Source organism: Gorilla gorilla, chromosome 8 (assembly GCF_029281585.2).
Source record: "Gorilla gorilla gorilla isolate KB3781 chromosome 8, NHGRI_mGorGor1-v2.1_pri, whole genome shotgun sequence".
Taxonomy (NCBI): Eukaryota; Metazoa; Chordata; class Mammalia; order Primates; family Hominidae; genus Gorilla; species Gorilla gorilla.
Window position 1 is genome coordinate 58,991,810 of NC_073232.2, and position 19,421 is coordinate 59,011,230.

The 19,421-nt window shown below is 33.6% G+C and overlaps 1 long non-coding RNA gene across 2 annotated transcripts in view; it reads right to left on the minus strand.

Annotated features, from left to right (window-relative positions):
• Nucleotides 1-280: 280 nt before the first annotated feature.
• LOC129525161 (uncharacterized) overlaps nt 281-19,421 on the minus strand; it is a 314,405-nt gene continuing 295,264 nt past the window's right edge. For both annotated transcript variants that reach the window (XR_010135209.1, XR_008669272.2), the window contains one exon: nt 281-4,504. This is a non-coding gene — a long non-coding RNA (uncharacterized lncRNA). The remainder of the gene's footprint in view (nt 4,505-19,421) is intronic.

A 19,421-nucleotide genomic window follows, 5' to 3' on the forward strand; every position in this document is an offset into this window, starting at 1 on the left:
CATCCCATTATGTTGTTGCATCCTAATTATTTAATTATTCCTACATTGCTGTATATTTTCAGTGCTTGCATAGCGACATCTTTAGTTCTTTTTGTTGATATGGTAGTTGTGGTTGTGGTCGTGGTTTTGTTATTAGATATGATGCAATTGTAAATCATATATAACATTTTTACATTTTAATTTTAGAAATGTTCTTACATTAACACTTTTTTCTTCTGCATTCATAACTGAAGTTTCTGTAGCAGAAGTATTGGCTATGGTACAGAAGTCTACAGAACTACAACTCTGCGTAATGGGGAAAGAGTCTGAATTATTTTGAGTTTTAAATAGAGTTGGTAGGAGACATTTAAGCGATTATATATTAGGGTTTGTTTAAGAGTATTTAAGTTTTGTGGCCCTAAGGTAATTGTGAGCTCATAGTACTAAGTAAGCTCAGTTAGTACTTGAATGGTTTGAATGGCATTAGATGTATTCATTGAATACACTATCATACAGACCTTAGAGACAGAATGTTTCCTCAAATAATCAACTTTTGTCTGGATCATTGTTCTGAATAAACATTTTGAAAAAATGTTTGAGGAGGTAACGGTTATATGCTGTAATTACAGGAGAGAAAACGCTGAATGGATTAGCTCATTACTACAAAGTTTCTATAAAGTTTCAAAAAGATTTTGATTTTTACAAAGAATCTCTAAAGCTCCTTTTTTTCTTTTTAACTTGCATTTTTTTCTTTCCAACTTCTATTTTAGCTTCAAGGGGTACATGCACAGATTTGTTATACAGGTAAATTGTGTGTTGCAGGGATTTGGTGTACAGATAATTTTGTCATCCAGGTAATCAGCATAATATCCAATAGGTAGTTTTTCAATCCTCAGCCTTCTCCCAACCTCCACCCTTAAGTAGAGTCCCGTGTCCACTGTTCCCATCTTTGTGAATGGAACCTTCACAAAGCTTTCGGCTCCATTCATGTTGCAGCAAAAGACACAATTTCATTCTTTTTTATGATTGCATAGTAGCCATGGTGTAGATGTACCACATTTTCTTTATCCAGTCCACTGTTGATGGGCATCTCGGTTGATTCCATGCCTTTGCTGTTGTGAATAGTGCTGCTATGAGCATACACATGCATGTGTCTTTATGGTAGAATGATGTATATCCCTTTGTGTATACACCCAGTAATAGGATAGCTGGGTTGAATTGTTTTCTATTTTAAGTTCTTTGAGAAATTTCCAAACTGCTTTCCACAGTGTCTGAACTACATTTCCACAAGCAGTGTATAAGCATTCCTTTTACTGTGTAACCTTGTCAGAAACTGTTATTTTTTGACTTTTTGATAAAAAAGAATGCTACCAGCCATTCTGATTGGTGTGAGATTATATCTCATTGTTGTTTTGATTTGCATTTCTCTAATAATCAGTGATATTGAGCATTTTTCATATGCTTGTTGGCAATGTGCATATTTTGTTCTGAGAAGTGTCTGTTCATGTTTTTTACCCATTCCTTAATGGGGTTGTTAGTTTGTTGCTTGTTGATTTGTTTGAGTTCCTTATAGATTCTGGATATTAGACCTTTGCCAGATGCATAGTTTGCAAATATTTTCTCCCATTCTGTAGGTTGTCTGTTTACTCTACTGATTATTTTGCTGTTTAGCTTGCAATTTTTAAAACTACTTCTATTTTTCTTGATTTTTAAGTAACACATCTTGATTGTGAGAGATAAGTTGTCTAAATGACAAACTTTAGTGGCAACAAGAACTTCACTCAACTGTGGATTTTGAGTTATCAGAGACAGTTTTTGGCCCGTCTCTGAATTTCAAACTCCAAACTCCACAGCCTGGTTTAGTGCCATAAGCATATTAGTTGCTTTAGAGTTAAGTAGTTTTAGCTCCAGATTCAAGATTTAGCACATACTAACTGTGTGACTTTGGGCAAATTATGTGACTTATGTGTTCCCCATTCATGAGCTCTAAATGAGAAAATGAAAAATAGACACTTAGGATGGCACATGGCACATAGGAAATGGTCAGTAATTATGAGCTGTTGCTGTCATTGAAGGGGCTGAATTCAATTAATCATTGAAGAAATCTCTTCTGACTTTTAGTTTTAAAACATTAAATATATAGGTCCAGAGATAAAGTCACTTTTCTTAATTCTCATAATTAAGGTACAATAGACCAAGAATATGTTTCTCTTGCATTTTATAGCCATTTTTTCCCTGAAGATTTTAAGTCTGTATCTAGTTTACTTCCTAGTAATATGAATCCATGAATCCACTTTGTCACCCATTCCAAATACATGTGAATTCACTAATAAGGAGGGAACCAGGTTGAATTACAAAGTACCTGCAGTCCTAGTTCATAAAAAAATTAACAAGAAACGGTGCTGACAGCCCATTTCTATTCACCGGCTCTCGTATTGCTGTAAATAAATGCTTGAGATGGAGTAATTTATAGAGAAGAGAGGTTTAATTGTCCCACAGTTTTGGAGGCTGTATAAGAAGCATGATGCTGGCATCTGCTCAGTTTCTGGAAAGGCCCCAGGAAACTTACTATCATTGCAGAAGGTAAAAGAGGAGCGGAGAAGTCATGTAGCCAGAGCATGAGCAAGAGAGAGGGAAGGAGGTGCCACACACTTTTAAACAACCAGATCTCATGAAAGCTCACTATCACAAGAACAGCACCAAGAGATGGTACTAAATCATTCATGAGAAATCCACTCCTATGATCTATCCAATCACCTCCACCAGGCCCCACCTTTAACATTGGGGATTATAATCCAAAAAAGATTGGGGTCGACACACAGATCCAAACCATATCACCCTATCACATATATCTATAGTAATCTCTAATGCCAAATGCTACTAGTGGCGAAATCAGATTAAGACTGATTACTGACCATCAGATTCTGAAATCCAGATGTTGGTGACCACTAAAACAGCAGTTTTGGTAGAGTATTGAAGCAAAAACTGATTGGAACAGTTTGGAGGGAGATAGGAGAAAATTTGAGAAGAATAAGAGCAGATTCTCAGAGCAGAGAAGTAGAACAGTAGTTACAGAAGAAAACATCAATAAGTTTTTGGTGTATTTGGTTTTATTTTGTTTTATTTTGTTTTTTTTAAGATGAAACAAACAACACTATCTTTTTTTTAAAATTGTACTTTAAGTTCTGGAATACATGTGCAGAACGTGCAGGTTTGTTATATAGGTATACATGTGCCATGGTGGTTTGTGGCACCCATCAACCCATCATCTAGTTTTTAAGCCCCATATGCATTAGATATTTGTCCTAATGCTCTCCCTCCCCTCGTCCCCCAACCCCTGACAGGCCCTGGTATGTGATGTTCCCCTCACTGCGTCCATGTGTTCTCATTGTTCAACTCCCACTTATGAGTGAGGACCTGTGACGTTTGGTTTTCTGTTCCTGTGTTAGTGTGCTGAGGATGATGGTTTCCAGCTTCATCCATGTCCCTGCAAAGGACATGATCTCATTCTTTTTTATCGCTGCATAGTATTCTATGGTGTATATGTGCCATATTTTCTTTATCCAGTCTATCATTGATGGGCATTTGCGTTGGTTCCAGGTCTTTGCTATTGTGAATAGTGCTGCAATAAACATACCTGTGCATGTGTCTTTATAGTAGAATGATTTATAATCCTTTGGGTATATAACCAGTAACGGAATTGCTGGGTCAAATGGAATTTCTGGTTCTAGATCCTTGAGGAATGGCTACACTGTCTTCCACAATGGTTGAACTAATTTACATTCCCACCAACAGCGTAAAAGCATTCCTATTCCTCCAGAATCTACAAGGAACTTTAATAAATGTATGAGAAAAACAAATAACCCCATCAAAAAGTGGGTGAAGGATATGAACAGACACTTCTCAGAGGAAGACATTTATGTGGCCAATAAACATGAAAAAAAGCTCATCATCACAGGTCATTAGAGAAATGCAAATCAAAACCACAAATAACAATGTCTTTCATTGACAGAAGCAATCCATTAGTGAAAAAAATTTTAATGATGAAGGAAATAAAGTATTTAATTTTCTAAAGCAATATTATTAAGCAGTCAGGAAAGAATGACATATAGGGAGAAACTGGCCTTAAATAGGAGCATAAAAAGTTTTACACAGCAAGAGGGAAGCCAAGTTAAATGGTCACAAATGTTGCTCAGTGGGTTGATTGTGGTGGGAAAGCTTAAAGAAAAAAATGATTACTTCAAATTTTTCAGTAAAATAGGAAACAAGTTCATCAACTAAAGAGAGAATGGTGTAGCAATGCTAGAATTTTGAGGAAAATGAGAAAGTTTGAAAAGTCATCAGAGGCCCAGAAGCATTAATCAATTAGGTACTATATGTGATTTCTAGTTAAATTTAAGGGCTTATAAGAGATTTGTAGTCATAAAATTAAAGTGAGATGAGCTTCATCAATCTCCTCTTCCTACCTTCTTCCTGCTTCCTCCTCCTCTTCCTTCTCCTTCTTCTTGTAAGTTCATTGGAACACCTGTAGGCATGAAGTAGCTTTAAAATTGGATATAACCTGCATGAAGGTTTGGCCAAATAAGACAGAAAGAGAAGGTCAAGAAATTTATAATGTATGCAATGAAGTAGTTGAAATAATTGAACTTAGCATTTAAACTAGTAGGAAAGAGAAAAAGGGAAGGAGAAATGTGAGACATCGTGAAAAGTTGTTAAGATTAATCAATTGAGGTTAAAGCAAGGTCAAAATATTATTGATATCAAGGTCCTAGTACTAGACATGTGGAATATGGTTCAAAGAGTGCGATGACTGAAATTGAGATAATAACAATTTGCATTTGCTGCAAATGACAAGGTCACTGCTGTGTGCATGGTATTAAAGATGATGAATGTAGTGAAGGTAAAATTTAACTACTACCCTCTTAGGGTTTTTTTTGGAACCAATAATTAAATTGACATAAGACAGATCAACAGGAGAAAAGCATACACATTTATTTAATATAAGTTTTATGTGAACCTCCCGGGTTCAACCAATTCTCCTGCCTCAGCCTCCCAAGTAGCTGGGATTACAGGCTTGCAGCACTGTGCCCAGCTAATTTTTGTATTTTTAGTGGAGACGGGGTTTTACCATGTTGGCCAGGCTGGTCTTGAACTCCTAACCTCAGGTGATCTGCCCGTCTCAGCCTCCCAAAGTGCTAGGATGACGGGCATGAGCCACCATGCCCGGCCTATTTTGCTCATTTTTAATTTTATTTTTCTCCTTATTGTTGACTTTAAAGACTACTTTGTATATTATATGTTAACAATCCTGCTAAAGTAAATGGTATTGAGTTTTTAATTTCAAATTCCAATTATTTATTGATGGTACACAAAAAGGCAATTGACTTTTTTATACTATGTATCCTGCAACCTGGCAATTTCTTATTCCAGGAATTTTTTTGTTGTGGTTGTTATTGTTATTGTTAATTCTTTGGGATTTCTACATAGACAGTTATGTCATCTGTGAAAAGACATTTGTATTTTTTCCCAGTCTACATAACTTTTATTTCTTTTGCTGGTCTTAAATTTTCATTAGCTAGGACTTTTAAGTACATTATTGAATAGGAATGGTGAGAGAAACCAAAGACCCTTCAAATGTTACAATTCAGATTCTGTGTTCGATTATTTATGAGAAAAACTTTTATTTGTATTATAACATCTCTAAAAATCTAGATGACCTACGTCATTAATGAAAATTTTTAAAAAACATTGTGTCATAATTCAAGTATAGTGTTTCTTTTTTCTATTTAATGTTTATAAAAAGATTATGTGTTAAATGCAAACTTTGCTCTAATTAAATGTAATAGTATAAATGGCAAAAAAACTGTTACAAGATTAAATATGATTTTTAGAAAATTGAAGCCTGGCAGAAATCCATATTTTATTTGAACAAATAATATGTTGAATTGCCTTATTATGGGCCTTGAACCACTGTTCCAGTGACTATGTCAATTTTCTTTTGGTTTCTATTGCTTTATTCTGTCTGTGTCTTCAGAGACTACCCTCCATACATTTTTCCCTTTACTTATTTAAATAGTACTCATATTTTTACACTGGAATCCCAATTTCTGGAAGAAGCTTTTTCTTTTCCTTGTCATAAGTCACCTTTATGCTATACAGCATGTGATAACTTTACAGGTCCTACCACAGAGGGTAGGTGAATTCTGAATACATAGCAGACATTCAGTACCTACTTGATAATATTTATTTAACAAGGAAAGTGAAAATGCCAAAAGTAATTTTCTTCCCAGTGTATGAATAAATAACTTCTGTTCTTGCCTATGACATGCCTTCTATGTAACAGGACTAAATAACTAACTCGGATGGAAAATTATCTTTCACCACAGGAGATAAACTCTTTTGTTCAATATAATTGCAATTTGACATACAATAAATTGTGTAAAGAATCAGAGATTAAGTTTAAAGAGCAAGATTGAGAAGCTTCATCATACACACCTAAACACTCATATGTTAGAGAATTGTGGGTGCATGTATTGTTTTATTTTAAGACTAGGTATGTGTTTTAGAAGAGATATATAGGATTTGGAATTTTTAAAAGCTATGGTTTTTAGTTTGTTTTAGTTTAGGCGACTTAATCTTTCAACACTTCAGATATGCCACAATAAAACAAGTGCTATATATATATATATATAATGTATATATAATATATTATATCTTATATATGTAATATGTATATATAATATACTATATATTTTATATATATATATATATAATCACCAGTCATTAGAGAAATGCAAATCAAAACCACAATGAGATACCATCTCACACCAGTTAGAATGGCAATCATTAAAAAGTCAGGAAACAACAGATGCTGGAGAGGATGTGGAGAAATAGGAACACTTTACATTGTTGGTGGGAGTGTAAATTAGTTCAGCCATTGTGGAAATCAGTGTGATGATTCCTTAAGCATCTAGAACCAGAAATACCATTTGACCCAGCAATCCCATACTGGGTATATACTCAAAGGATTATAAATCATTCTACTATAAAGACACATGCACACGTATGTTTATCGCAGCACTATTCACAATAGCAAAGACTTGGAACCAACCCAAATGCCCACTAATGATAGACTGGATAAAGAAAATGTGGCACATATACACCATGGAATACTAGGCAGCCCTAAAAAAGGACGAGTTCATTTCCTTTGCCAGGGCATGGATGAAGCTGGAAACCATCATCCTCAGGAAACTAACACAGGAACAGAAAATCAAACACCACGTGTTCTCACTTATCAATGGGAGTTGAACAATGAGAACACATGGACACAGGAAGGGAACATCACACACAATGTCCTGTTGGGCGATGGGGGGCTAGGGAAGGGATAGCATTAGGGGAAATACCTAATGTAGATGGTGAGTTCATAGGTGCAGCAAACCACCATGGCATGTCTATACCTATGTAACAAACCTTACACGTTCTGCACATGTATCCCATAACTTAAAGTAAAATAAAACAAACAAACAAGCAAAAAACAGTAAGTGCAATAATTTTTAATTTAATGTTTTTTCAAGTTTTAAAATAGGATAATATATATAAATGTGGTGCCTAAAATGTAGGATGTAATAGGTGTTCAATGTTATCGATTTTAATCTTTTTCTTATTTGGTTAAAATATGAATTTTTTTATTCCATGTTAAGATTAATATCTGAGTTGTTTGTTATTTATCTTGTTATGTTACCCAGGTCCTTTAAATTTTTTTCCTTTCCCTGTTATTTTCTAAATCTTCACATTCTCATACTTTTTTAGGATTGTTACTAGAGACAGAGAGAGAGGTTGAACCTCAGACCAGTTAATATTGCTCTTCCTGAATTTGCTATACAGAGAATTTGTGAGGCAAATTGGAAATTAGTGCCTTGACTGAGAACCCTAGAATATATCTTGATTTGAATAATTTATTTAACCCTCAATGTTCACAAACAATATACTGTGTACCTCTATTTCAGCATATTTTATGTGTGTTTCAATTATATACATAACCTCACATACAGTTTTATAAGAGCAGGGACCATGTCACTATTTTTTTCCTATACCCAGACAGATACCAAAAGCTTGAAGCACATAAGATGCTCAATAAATGTTTGTTTAATAAATGGATGAATGAAGGTATGAATGTATGACTGCAATAATGAGATCATTGTTCTCAATTATAGTGCATAAGAATTGTCTAGAATTCACCATATGAAATTTAATAGATACAGAGAATATGGAATGGGTTATACTTTAAAGAATTCTCAAAAAGAAAATCATATCCTATTCAAAATGTTTGTGGGAATATTAAACATTTTGATATTCTATTCTTATTTAAAGAACACTTTGCAATATTTATACTTACATGCTGATGTCATTGTTTATATACCAGTTATATGAGAATTTCAAGTTGAATCTTTTTATCAATCATGGAATTAGATAGCATGTATATTAGGTTCCCATTTTCAGATAAGGGAATTAAATCAGAAAGGTATTAAATAATTTGTGCATGTTCATACACCTACAGAACTATAGTTCTTGTAGTTGTAGCCAGGATATCTGATTTTAACTTTGAGTTTGTCGTTTTGTTGTCATATCAGTAACTACATGGTTAACTCTTTTAGTAGTTAAGTTACTATACTCTAATCACTTGAAAACACTTCAGTTTGGTCACTTTGGCACTGAGAAATTCGGGTTGAATATATGCTTCCAATTAATTTTTAATGAAATAAAAATGTTCTACATAATGAAAAATAACAAAACTAAGTACTTTTCAATGTTAAACGTTTTAGTCTTATTTTTTACCCAGTCTTCTCACTTTGAACATTGAATTGATAGTCAATAACTATTTGTTGAACATTTAAATGGAATAGCAGAAAAATTACATGCATGGAAATATGCAATTTTTAAAAATTCTAAGAAGTTAACTATGAAGACAAAATATGACTGGTGCATGAAAAATATTTTTGACAACCTCAGATGATGTATGCTGTTATTACCTTTAGGAGGAGTCATTAAGGCATTAAGGTACCAAGTGAATCTTAGACATTAGTAGTGAAAACTATGTCTTAAACAATAATTTGTGAAAGTAGTTAAAAAAACACATTTAAGAATCAATCACCATTAAATGTAAATGTATTAGTCAGGATTCTCTTAGAGGGACAGCACTAATAGAGATGTGTGTGTGTGTGTGTGTATATATATATAGATAGATAGATTATATCTATATCTATATCTATATCTACATCTGTAAAGGGGTGACTGTTAAGTATTAACTTATACAATCACAAGGTCCTACAATAGCCTGTCTACAAGCTAAGGAGCAAGGAGAGCCAGTCGGAGTCTCAAAACTGAAGAACTTGGAGTCCTATGTTCGAGGGCAGGAAGCATCCAGCACGGGAGAAAGATGTAGGCTGGGAGTCTAGGCCTGTCCTGCTTTTTCACATTTTTCTGCCTACTTTATATTCGCTGGCAGCTGATAAGATTGTACACTCCAGATTAAGAGTGGATCTACCTTCCCCAGCCCACTGAGTCAAATGTTAATCTCTTTTAACAACACCCACACAGACACACCCAGGATCAGTACTTTGTATCCCTCAATCCAATCAAGTTGACACTCAGTATTAACATCACCATAAGTAAACCTTTAATTGATAAGAAATAATGAAAAAAGTCCATTTCAGATTAGAAATTTTGACTAAATCAAGAGAATACAAGTAATGGACCCTGACTGTGTTCATAAAGAGAGATCAAGAAAGAAATTATTTACCTACTGAAGTCCATTAGTGGGAATACAAAGATCAGCCCTTTAAGTGCATGTTCTTAAGAATAAGACAATTATTATTATTATTATTATTATTATTATTATTTAATCTGATGATTCCGTTTCTGAGTTTTTACTCAAATATGTATATTAAATGAGAGAAATTTGAACTCTAATAATATGCAATAAACAAAGAGATACAAATAACAAAAATGATACATAGTTGGAATTTTAAATGAATACCAAAATTAGTAGGGATTCCAGAATCTTATCCAATGGTGATTAGAAGAGACAAGCATATACAAGGGTGGAAAGAAAAATAAAGAAAAAATAGATAGAAGGATTATTATGGCCTCATTCTTTTCTTTTATTCTTTTGGTTTATTTCTACAATAAAGGATGCCTTATTCTCTTTTATTACAAGGAGAAGGGAAAATTCAGGACAATGCTTCTTCTCTTGGAAAGCTCTAGTGGACTCTTTTTAAAGCAACAAGCTTCTAGTGAGCTTTTGTTTGCCTGTAGAAAAGCAAATTAAGGTTCCATCTGGGAACTTGTCACTCTATAGGAATACATGTTTTATTGAAATGTTTGCAGGATTCACTATTCTTAGGGTTGTCAGAGATGGACACCTCTCTCATTAGGTACAATGAGAATGGTACGATGCAAGGGAATTATGAGGCAGCATGCAACTGCTGCAGAGACACTGACTTTAAAAAGAGAGCTGTAAGTAACTTAGTCTTCAGCAATGCAATATTTTCCAGAGGGAAAAAGCTAAGGCAAGAGGGAAGAGAGAAAGGTCTTGGAGTAAACACCTAAGACTAGAATTGAGTTCTGTATTCACTATGTGTTTTCTTAAGTTACTTACCCCTCAGTTGTAGTATAGGGATAATAACATCACATTTGACTATTATGAATGATAATTGGAACAATATATATAAATCATTGACCAATGTCTGGCATACATTAGGACTTCAAGAAGTGGTGGACATTATTCTGGAAAAGAGTAGATACACAGCAATGACTAGTGATGTTGACTAATTTAGTAAATTGCTTATACATACTCAGATTTCTAAAATGCAAAATTAATTGTAGTGCACTTTTAAGTTGTTTTAAGTGCACTTTTAATCAACTTAAAACAGCTAATATTCCACTTAGCTGTTGAATATTTGTTTAAGGAAAATGTTTGTTTCTTATGTAGCAAGTGAAAAAAATGCACAGATCCTGGGATTTAGTCCAGAATGGAGGCTAGTTTTTATGCTTCTTTCATCACTGGGCTGAGCCCTTTACTGCAGTTAATATAGCTTTGAGGCTGGGAGAGGCCATAAGTTGGAGTTCAAGTTGCTGGACACTGATCTCTGCCTAAGAATTGGTATTAAAATATAGGAAACGTATGGTATTTGAACAAGCAAAGTAGAAGTTACATTTGAGAGGAAATAAATGAAAGTTGATATGGCTGGTGAGTAAAGAAGAAGGAAAACTGATTCTGTAGGAGCCTGGTGAATGGGAGCTAGATCATATAAAGAAATCATATAAGGACATAGGATCACATATTGAATTAAGGATTTTGTACTATATCTTAGAGTGAGAAGTTAATGGAGAACTTTATGCATAATAATAACTTGAATAACAAATTTAATAAGACATTGTTACTGTACCATGAGGGAGGTTTTGAATAAAGCATTAATAGATGTAGATAAACCAGTTTAGAGGCTTTTATATAACTTTGATATAAAGAGGATGGCTTCAAGACCTAGAACTGTGTAAGAGGAGATAGATGGTAAGTAGAAAGTAGACTCAAGATAAATGGTAAGACAGTGGCACCGGGTATAAAGAGTGATTTCCAGATTGTCAACGTTTCTAGCTCTATTCAGTGAAAAAATATACCTTTCATCAGTCATATCTTTTTCAAATGGGTGAACATTTCTCTTGTGTATAGCCTAGATGATAGTATTTGGGAGTCTATGCAGGACATACAATTATGTGTATTATAAAAGGAAGTAACCCCAAATATTGTAGTTCTCTTTCTAGTTCACACCAGCTAGTGTTCATGACATGTTGGGAGGAACAATTGCTTAGTTTAACAATTCAAAAACTTTGACACATAATGTGAGTCAGACAGGCTAAAAACAATAAACAAAATTGACATATACTCTTTCTTCATGAAGCATTACACTGGTATAAACTGTTTCAGCAGATGTCCATTGACTCTACATAATTAACAGGAAATTAGGAAGTAGAGGTAGTATGAAGCCCATAGATTAATATCAATGAATTTTTACCTGCTTTCTGGCATTTGGGCCATGTCTATAATTGTCTTTTGATGTTATTATTAATTAAAATTATTACTATAAACTCTATCAAAAGTATTATGGTACAGTTTTGTTTTCTATTGTTTTTAAGCCCAAAGATGCTTAGCATAATTGTTCTATAATATTCCTTGAGTACTCATCTTAATTGTGAAAATGTAGGACAAGTCTTTTCCCACTTGATATTCACTTTCAGTTCATAAGACAAAGATAAATATCTTACCAAATTGAGACAAGAAGTTTTATGATGGAGCCAACACATTTTTCCTTCTTACTCTTTCTTCCTAATATTAGAAGTTAGGCCTATCTTCCCATTGGCAGGAAAATATCATGGGATTTTGATTGTTAAGTTCTCATAAAGAAAATGAGGAAATGGGGAAAGTTCATTATCTTTCCCAAGTTACTTCTCTCTGGGGTAAAATGAGAACCCTGGGATTAGATTTCATCTTTTTTTTGGGAGTTGCACTGTCTCTCACAGGACCTGTAAATGCACTTAATGAAAACACAAAGCAACTATTGGATATATTATTCCCTTCTTCACCAAGTTTATTCCTCTAAGTAGCATATACTAAATTTTGGAGGTGGGAAGGGGAAAAAGTAAATGCAAACCCTTTTTGATCTGCCTTTTTAGAAATACCACCTCCAAACAAATTTATTTTTGAGCATTTTCTATGCATATTGTCAGATGTACCCGACACAATCCTTCTTTGAGGCCTTACCTTTAAAAAATACCTTTGCAAGGGAAATCATTTTTAAAAATTAACAGTTCTGTAAATATTGTGAGTAGTCATATTGCTATGGTCTGAATGTTTGTGTCTCCCCCACAAAATGTATATGTTGAAATTCCAACCTCCAAAGCTGATGATATTAAGAGGTGGGTCCTTTGGGAGTAGACAAGACCATGAAGGTGGAGCCCTCATGAAAAGGATTAGTGTCCTTATAAAAGAAGCTGGAGAGAGACTCCTCACTCCTTTTGCCATTAAAGTTAACAGCAAGCAGCCCTCACCAGACATGGAATCTGCTGGTGCTTTGATCTTGGACTTTTAGCTTCTAGACCTGTGAGAAATAAATTTCTATGGTATGGTATTTTTGTTATAGCAGCCTGGAAGTGCCCACCAATCTGCTGTCTAATGAGGACCTGCTTCCTGGTTTGCAAATGGCCATCTTCTCATTGCATCCTTACATGAGGAAGGGAGAAGTTAATCACTTTTTTGTTTCTTCTTATAAAGGCACTAATTCCATTACAAGAGAGTTTCATCCTCATGACTTCATCTCTTGAAGTTCCCACTTCCTAAAACCATCACTTTGGTGATTAGGATTTCAACACATCAATTTGAGGAAGATATAAAAACATTCAGTCCATAATACCAGACATTTCCAAAGGCTATGAATTTTATATATTACCCATCTGCAGACTTAATTTTTACATCAAATATTAAGTTTCTTGTTAAAAATTAATAAAGGAATATTGTTTAAAAATTTATTTTATTTAACTTGAGATATCCAAAATAGTATTTTTTAACATGCAATCAATAAATAAAAGTGTTAATGAGGTATTTGACAGCCATCTTTTGAACTACGTTTTTGAAATCTTTTTTGAAATTTTATTAAAATTTTACACTTAACAGCAAATCTTAATTTGGTCTAGCCGCATTTCAAAAGCTTGATAATAACATGTGGCTCTTATATTGAACATCAGAGTAGTACAGTGTTTTCATGACCTTTATTTATTTTAAAAAAGAAAGAAACATGGTAGAATCATTGTTTAAATGGTGCTTTTTCTTGCATTAGACAAAAATAGGTCTTGACTAGATGGCTTACGATATGGAGGCCATCTGTTTTAGAGTGATTATGCTATCTTGTGACCATGTTATGGGAATCATTTGAATAAAGAGAGAAATGTACATACTTAATAAGTAGATTAAATATTAACTTTTCTCACTACTTTTTGTTTTGAAAATTTGTCCTAAAGCACTGTAAATGCTGTATTCTTCTAGTAGTGTATGTTTTTTGTTTTATATGGAGTTTATTTTAAAATAAATTTTGGCTAAGACAAAGTTTTAATGGCTCATTAATTAATCTTTTTTATTAAGGTGAAATTCACAAAATTAATTAAAGTATACAATTTTAGTACATTCACATTTAGCACATTGTGCAACTATAATGTCTATCTAGTTACAAAGCATTTCATCATCCCAAAAGAAAATCCTACACTTTCTGAACTGTTACTCCCTATTTCTCATTATCGCCAGCCCTTCTATTTTTCTGAATGGAATGCACGCTGTGCAGTGAACCGCAGAGACAGAGCACGCCGGCCCGCAGGGTGGCCAGGTGCAAGACCACCCGAGCGAAAACACGCTACTCAACCAGTGCCCACTCACCTGCTGGTCTCAAGACAGAGGCACAGGTGTGAGTCCAGGCTCTGATACCTGCTACCTGGGCAAGTCACTTTACTAAATCTTAATTTCTCTATACAGGAGGGAGGAAAGAAAGGAGGGAAGGCAGGGGGAAGAGGGAAAGGGAAAGGGAGGGGGAGGGGGAAGGGGAGACTTCCTAGAGGCTTTCTATTTTTTTGGATGCACTTATTCTGCATATTTCATATACGTTTAATCATATAGTATGTGACCTTTTGTTTCCGGTTTCCTTCACTCAGTCTAATATTTTCTTTTTGAGGTTAATCGATGATATTACGTGCCTCAGTACTTCATTTTTATTTATGGTTGAATAATAAACAACTGTATGTATACCACGCTTTCAGTCTTCATTCATTTATTTTTAGGCATTGGTGTTGTTTTCACCATTTTAGTTATTGTGAATAGTGGTATTCAGTATCTACACAACAGTATTTCTTTAAGTTTCTGTTTAAAACTTTTTGGACATATAGCCAGCAGTAGAATTTCTAGGTAATGTGGTAATTTTATATATAACTTTTCCAGGAACCACAAAACTTCCACAGCAGTTGTATTCTTTTATTCCCACCAGCAATGTAAGAGGTTTCTGATTTCTCCACATCCTTGCCAATACTTATTTTCTGTTTTTATTTTTTTTTGGTTTTATTATAACTTTCCTAATATATGTGAAGCTGGGTTTTAACACAGTTCTGCTTTGCATTTTCCTAATGGCTAATGATGTTAAATATATTTTCATGTATTTGTTAGCTATTTGTATATCTTCTTCAAGGAAATCTCTATTAAAATCTTCTTTTTTTATAAATTGGACTTTTTGTTGTTGACTTGTAGGAGTGTTTGGTATATTCTGGATAATAGACTCTTGTTAGCTATGTGACTTGCAAATATTTTATCCTATCTGTACACTGTCTTTTTGCTTTCTTAATGGCCTTTGATATGCAAATGTTTTTAATTTATAAAGTTCAGTCTATCTAATTTTCATTTGTTGTTTGTGCTTTTGGTGTCATATCTAAGAATCCATTGCCAAATAAAAGGTAATAAAGATTTATCCCTATGTTTTCTTCTAATATTGTTATAATTTTATCTCATATTTAGGTCTTTGTCCATTTTGAGTTAATTTCTATATGATATGAAAGTCAAGCTTCATTATTTTGTGTGTGGATATACAGTTTTCCCAGTACTATTTGTTGAAGAAACCAGTTTTTTCCCTATTAAATCTTCTTGGCATCCTTGTTTAAAAGAGACTTAAACTGTCAAAGAGTGAACTGTTTTTCTCCACATATTTGTAAATAATTCTGTTTTCTTTCTGTTATTGATTTCTCTCTTTATTCATCATGTCAGATGCTTTGTATGATCTCAATTTTTTACATGTACTGAGACTTGTTTTGTGGCCTAACATATGTTTTATCATGTTCACTTGAAAAGAAAAAGAAAGTATTTGTTTTTATTGAGTGGGGTATTCCATATATCTCTTTTAGGTCTGGTTCATTTATAACGTTGATCAAGTGCCCTATTTAACACCAAGAAAATCATTTTTTTACTCTTTTTTTCTACACCTAAAAAAACTATTTTTCTGCAATAATAAAATAAAATAATAATGTCAGAAAAGAAACTCAGCAAGTGAAAATTTTATTTTATGAAACTTTGTATATATAAGTATGCCAAGGAAAAAGTCAAAATAGAAAATAAGCATAATGGGAAAAAAAAGACTTCTTAACTCTGGCGAGATGACATAATTCTGCCTTTTAAACATGGATAAATTTGTAAAAAAAAATTTACTTCAAGAAAGTAAATGATTGCTTGGCCCCTTGTTATAACAAGTGTTCCTCATAAGCCAGAAACATTAGCATTACTTGAAAGCTATTTAGAAATACAAGATTCCAGGCTCTATCCCAGGCCCATTGATCAGATTATGTTCTAACAAAATGCTCAGGTTATTCAAAAGCACATAAAGTTTAAAAAATATTGTTGTAGATGAGTGGTTCTCAACCATGACTATACTTTAGAATCACATAATAATCATAAAGAAAAAACAAGAGAACTACTCATGCCAGCATCTTATGTAGAGATTCTAATTTAATCTTCCTAGAATGGTTCTCTAGTTTTTTTGTTCATTTGTTTAAATGCTGCAAATCTAGGTGATTTGACTTCCACCCAGTAATAAGAGTCATTGATCTATCAGGAGTTTTTAATTGCAGTCCACAGATCACTTGTATTTCAATAAAATTATTGTTTTTCTATAATCATATATGTATATACATGTGTGTGTGTGTGTGTATGTCAGTGTGTTTTCTTTGATCCTTGCATTAAACGTATACCATTCCTTAATGAAGGAATACATAAAATCCAACAAACTGCCAAAGGAGTCCATGACACAAAACTTTTAAGAATCCAGAAAAAAATAATTATCTTGACCTTTTTCTAATGACAAAATGTCATATGCACTTAAAGGTCAGTGCAATCTAATCTTACCTTTTGAGCCCAACTGCGTACTCAAACTTTTTTTTTGTTCCTCCTTACAGTGATCAAACAAGACCTAGTATGCTTTCTTTCTTATCTGATTATTAAAAATTTGTGTATCTAATTAACTTAGTTTCTTCCCAGTGGCAATTTGTGGTTGAATATCTAGAATCTATTTTCTCTTCCATAATTATAAATGTAACCATTTATTTTTTAGGGTATCTCAACCTCTCCCTCAAGTATGCCATATGCTTCAAGGGAAAGTAAAATATAGCAGCTCTTTATCTAGGCTCTGATAGCCTAAGCCAATCAGCCCATTCCCAGGTATTGCTTTAGTAATAGTCATATGATCTAAGCTAGTTCAATAGGAGTGAGTCTCTGGTAATTGTGATTGAAATGTTGAGTCACAACAGATTGTCCTTCCTTTGACTGTGAACTAGGAATCAATTATTCTCAATTGTGATAAACCTTTCCATGACTATGATAAAATAATTATTTAGAAGAAGACAACACTGTATTTGGCAGAAGAGAGAGATGAAAAAATAAACGGACAAACAAACAAACTATTCTTTCTTACTTTTATATGGCTAGGTTACCTGAATGTGAGTCTGAAGGTCTCCTTATTCCTGGACTTTATATGAGCAATTCAGTCCTCTTTATTAGTAGGCCAAGTTGAGTCATTTGCTGTTTCTCTTAACCAAGAACATTCCAAATTTTTATAGGATCTGGAATTGTGAATGGGACAATTGAGGACCCATTCAATTTCATTAAAAGTGTGAACTTGATTAAGTAAAGGAGTTAGGTAGAAGACAAAAAAATAAAAAAAACAAAACTTTATCCACAATATGTGGAAGTTTTCAATCCTTATTTTATGGTAGCAAAAGAGTTAAAATGACGCCTACTGAAGCATGGATTTGATATTAGACTTTATGTCCAGAAACTACACCATTAGGAGCTTGGTGAAAAACAACCAGAATATTGGACTATATTCTAAAGGAAAAAGCAAGCTTGATCCCAAAGTGGCTTTTTGAAGAGAGCAAAAAACAACAACAACAAAAAGTTTGCTAACAGAGGTTTAGTCTACCCATGTGCTGAATTCCCTGATGTTTAAAATGTCTTAAATACCAGGCATGCTAGCGCATAGCTGGAAAGGCTAAACTTCACACACTAAGCTGAAGTTCATAAAGGGAGAGATGAGGAGGTAAAATATTCAGCAAAGGCAAGATTGGGACCAATGAGAAACTTTCCTGTCCTCTTCAAGCCCCTCTTGTTAATTATTCCTTATCTGCTAAAGGAAGCAACAGTGGTCATTGTCAAGATGCAAGCAGAAGCATCCTGGGCACAGATAGGACGCTTTTTGACGTATCCTGTCTTTGTTTAAAATGTTTATCTCTGTTTATTATGTATTTTTACATTAATTTTGAAATTTTAAAATACTGTTTAAATATTTTGTTCATCTTAGTTGCAGAGTTTCTTTTGTGCCTCTTTTAATTTTGTGTCCAAGGCAAGTCGCTCACTTACCTCATTATTGTCCTGGCCCTATATCTCCTCAACTGCATCAATTATTTTGAATTGTTTAGAAGTGAAGACTAAGATAAAACCAAAATGAAATCTTTGATAATTCAGTTGAGCCATTACATCAATCAAGCTGGTAAACCTTTCTCAGCTTTATTGACCCATTTCAAGATGGGATTTTCTATTACTTTCACTTGAAAACTCCCTAACACATCTATGTTTATTTTAGCTTACAATCCCCTTTGTTTCTGCTGGTAGGACCACCATTTACTTAGTTTAGGTAGCTCTGGGAGGAAGTGGTAACAGCGTAGGTTGCCAATACCTTGACAGACACGACTTTTATGATATATCCTCACTAAATAAGCAAAAACTGATTGTCTGAAAAGGGAAAGTTCTATTCAATTGTGAATATTTTTTATGCTCTGCATCATATCATATGCTTTAGTGATATGAGAAAGAGGTAAATCCAAATGGTTTCTGTTTTTCAGAGGCTCATGAGACAGTGGCAAAAAAAAAAAAAAAAAAAAAAAAAAAAGCCATAAGGTGCAATGTGTTAAGGACAAATACAGACTGAAACTGTTCTGATCCTTAGACAGTATAAAGAGAACCAGAAGAGAAAATAACAATCTTATAAAATTATTAGCTCATTCAAAGTTGAACTTTAAGAATAAAGATAAAATAAAAATCTTTACTACATGGATTTAAAATTACATGGCATTTTTGACAAGTAAGGTGATACCTAACAGAGTTAAATTAGAAGAACTGAAACTCAAAATGCTATGCTTAGTTCATTCACTTAACCTTTCATTTCAGATGAGTTATTGAGTAACTATGGTCAGCAAGGCCTTAACATTGCTATAGGAAATGGAAATATAAATCAGGAAAAAATAGTAGCCCAGATGCAGAATAAGATAAAGGCACATATAAACATAACTTGTGGCAGAATATAATATGTGCTCAA